This window comes from Echinops telfairi, unplaced genomic scaffold, assembly GCF_000313985.2.
Source record: "Echinops telfairi isolate 266 unplaced genomic scaffold, ASM31398v2 ScPeMD7_4;HRSCAF=17, whole genome shotgun sequence".
Lineage (NCBI taxonomy): Eukaryota > Metazoa > Chordata > Mammalia > Afrosoricida > Tenrecidae > Echinops > Echinops telfairi.
In genome coordinates this window covers 46,220,056-46,223,141 of record NW_022103900.1, presented here as the reverse complement: position 1 = coordinate 46,223,141, position 3,086 = coordinate 46,220,056, and the positions used below count along the sequence as shown (strand labels likewise).

The 3,086-nt window shown below is 35.3% G+C and overlaps 1 protein-coding gene across 1 annotated transcript in view; it reads right to left on the bottom strand.

Annotated features, from left to right (window-relative positions):
- The window catches only part of LRP1B (LDL receptor related protein 1B), a 1,686,774-nt gene that overhangs the window by 30,802 nt on the left and 1,652,886 nt on the right, over positions 1–3,086 (bottom strand). The window lies entirely within an intron of this gene.

Below are 3,086 nucleotides of genomic sequence, written 5' to 3'. Positions count from 1 at the left end.
GAAAGTGCCATGTTTGCTGTTTAACATTTTAAAGATGTCTTGTACAGCAGATTTGCCCAATGAAATATGTCCTTTGATTGTTTGATTGCTGCTTCCATGGATATTGATTGTGGATCCAAGCAAGACAAAATCTATAACTTCCATCGTTCCTTCCTTTATCATAATGTTGGCCCATTGGTCCAGTTGGGAGGGCTATTATTTTCTTTACACAGAGTTGTGATCCATAATGAAGGCAGGTTTTAAAAAAGCTTTATCTGTAAACGATTTAGTGTTCCTCACCTTCCACTGACAGGTGGTGTCATCTACACTACAGGTTGTCAATGAGCCTTCTTCCAGTTTCAAAACCATGCTCTCCTTTAGATGGTCATTCTCTCTGATTATTTACTCAGCATGCGATTGAATAAGTATGGTAGAAAGGTAAACCCTGGCACACACTTTACCTTATTTTAAACTATGACTCCTTCATCTGTATACAGGTTCTACATGAGCATAATTAAGTGTTTTTGGATTCCCATTCTTGGCAATGTTATGAGCTACACAGTCAGAGGAAGATCAAGAAGAACTGAAGCATATGAATGAAGACATTGGTAAAAAATATTGAATAGCACTATATATATATATATATATATATTACCATGAATTTCCAGAAAAATAACAAATCTCTTTTAAAAGAATTACAGCCAGAATATTTGCTCCTTAGAAATGAGGATGTACAAGACTTGTCTCATGTAATTTGAGAATGTTTGTAAAAGTGACCTTGAGAAAGGCATCCTGCTTGGTAAAATAAAAGATGAGCAACAAAGGACAAGCCTCATTGAGATAGAATGACCAGGTGGCCACAACAGTGGTTTGCAGACACAGCAAGGGCTATGAAGAAAGTGCCGGACAAAGCAGTGGTCCATGCTGTTGGACTGGGGAATGTCACAAGGTATTAATACCAGGGTTCCGGTTCATATATGCTTCGGTTTCTTCCAAACAAAACATACTTAAACATGCTTCTTTCATCAGTGGGTGGATTCAGAGAAGTCCTATCAGTTTTCATTTTTCTTAGTCTGATTAGAGAGCCTTAAAAAAAAAAAAGCCCAATCTAAATAGTAACTTCCCAAAGGATCCGCTGGGCCACTTAAATTCAAAATGGAGACGTCAGGTGATCAGATTATGGCAAATTTTTTATTGACATGCCCAAAAGTAATACTGGTGGATTTTATTAAAGGAAACAGAAAAACCACAGTGATTTTTTTCGGCAAGAATTTTAAGAAAAATAAAAACTGTATTGGAAAGAATCAGGAAAATTACACTCAGAAATTGATTTATTTTCATTCTTGGGAGGTAGCAAGAATTGTCTGAGCATAATTTGCCAGAAACACTATTCCATTCATCCTGCAGCACTGATAATGTCCTAACAAACTTGTTTGGGTTTGTTTTAGCTTCCAAACCTTTAGAACATAGAAAAGGAATATAGTTTAATGATATCCAGAATGCCCAAATGACTGTTGGAGGGGTTACAAATCAAACAGTGCAGGAATATTTGGGGAGGAATTAGAGGGATGCAATCACCACCTTCAATAATGTGCAGAGCAAGGTAGATGATAGTTGAGAAACAATAGCTACCATTTGCATAGTTTTGCTTACTAAAGGTTTGTACAATTTCCTAGCAATATTTTTTGACATAGCCTTGTGTATAGGAATAGGGCTACTCCGAGTTAGAATTGAATTGTTGGCCTCTAATAACACCATAATTTGAATAATATGAGTTGCTGTTTTGTTTTATTCTTAATTTGGAGTATGACTAATTACTTAGTATGCATTAAGTTGCCTCAAAGTCCCAAAGATAGATATGCTGCATGGTTAAGTATGATCTTATTTAGGAAACAATTATTCTTTGTTTGAGGATATTTTAAGTTAATGTTGTTATATTGGAGTTGAATTTTAACAATTTATGACTGATGTGTAAGAAAGAGGACAGATAGGAATAGAGTTACATGGGGGAGAGAACCTATACGAATTCATCTACAACTCAAGGGATAACAGGAAATGCTAAGGCTAACAGGATGTGTCTTCCCTCGATCACTGGAAAGGAGCCCGGAACTTGTCCTTCTGATTTCTAGAAATATGGGGAAATACATGGATCTATGGTGATGTAGTGGTTACAGTTTGGTCTGTGATCATGTGGTTAGCTGTTTGAAACCACCAGCAGCTCAGCAGGAGAAAGACTGGGCTTTCTACTCCCATAAAGAGTTACAGTCTCCGAAACCCAGAGGGGTGGCTCTGAGTCAGTATGGCAGTGAGTTTTCAAATACATCATAGTGGTTTAAATCTATGCATATTGTGGTATTTCGTTATTGTGGGCCCAGAAACTAAGGTTATTTTTTATAACTAAAATATATCTTTGTAATCCTAAAATAAACATATAGGATAAGCTAAAATATAAACACTTAGAAAAACACTTAATATTGGCTTTGAGTTGTTTTTTGTTTTGTTTTATCCTTAAGCTTTAGTTGTTCTAGTCACAAAAGTTTATCCAAATGAAGAAATTGTTGATTCAACTATCTATCTATAAGGACACAGAGAACAGGGATTGTTTCGTCAATAGAATTCTGACTTTTAAAAATTTCCCACAATAATTGGTATGGGGTTTGCAAATCTTTGTGAATTTTTAACCTCAGTGTCAAGACATCTGTCCAGAGCTGCTTGTCCAAGATTAAGAACCTGAGTTTGAAAGACCCATGAAAATTTCAGCAAATCATCAAATAAAGTTATCAAAAATAAAATCTTAAAAAAGTGTTGCATCATTTAGAATGAGAATTTAAAACCAGTTATATGTCTGGATTTACAGCCATGATCAAAGTTAAGTAGCTATAAAGGACCTACTTTTTCTAAACATCGGTTGTTAGATCTATCATATTTTGGCCACATAACATTATTTTATAAAGAGTTCTTTCTGTATATATACTAGCATCATTGTCTTTAAGAAGATGAGGCTTAAAGAGCCCAACAGGTAAAGCAATTAAAACAACAACAACAAAACTGTCATTGTATGGATTCTGACCCATAGTGACCCTGTAGAAAAGGGTAACATTGTTGCT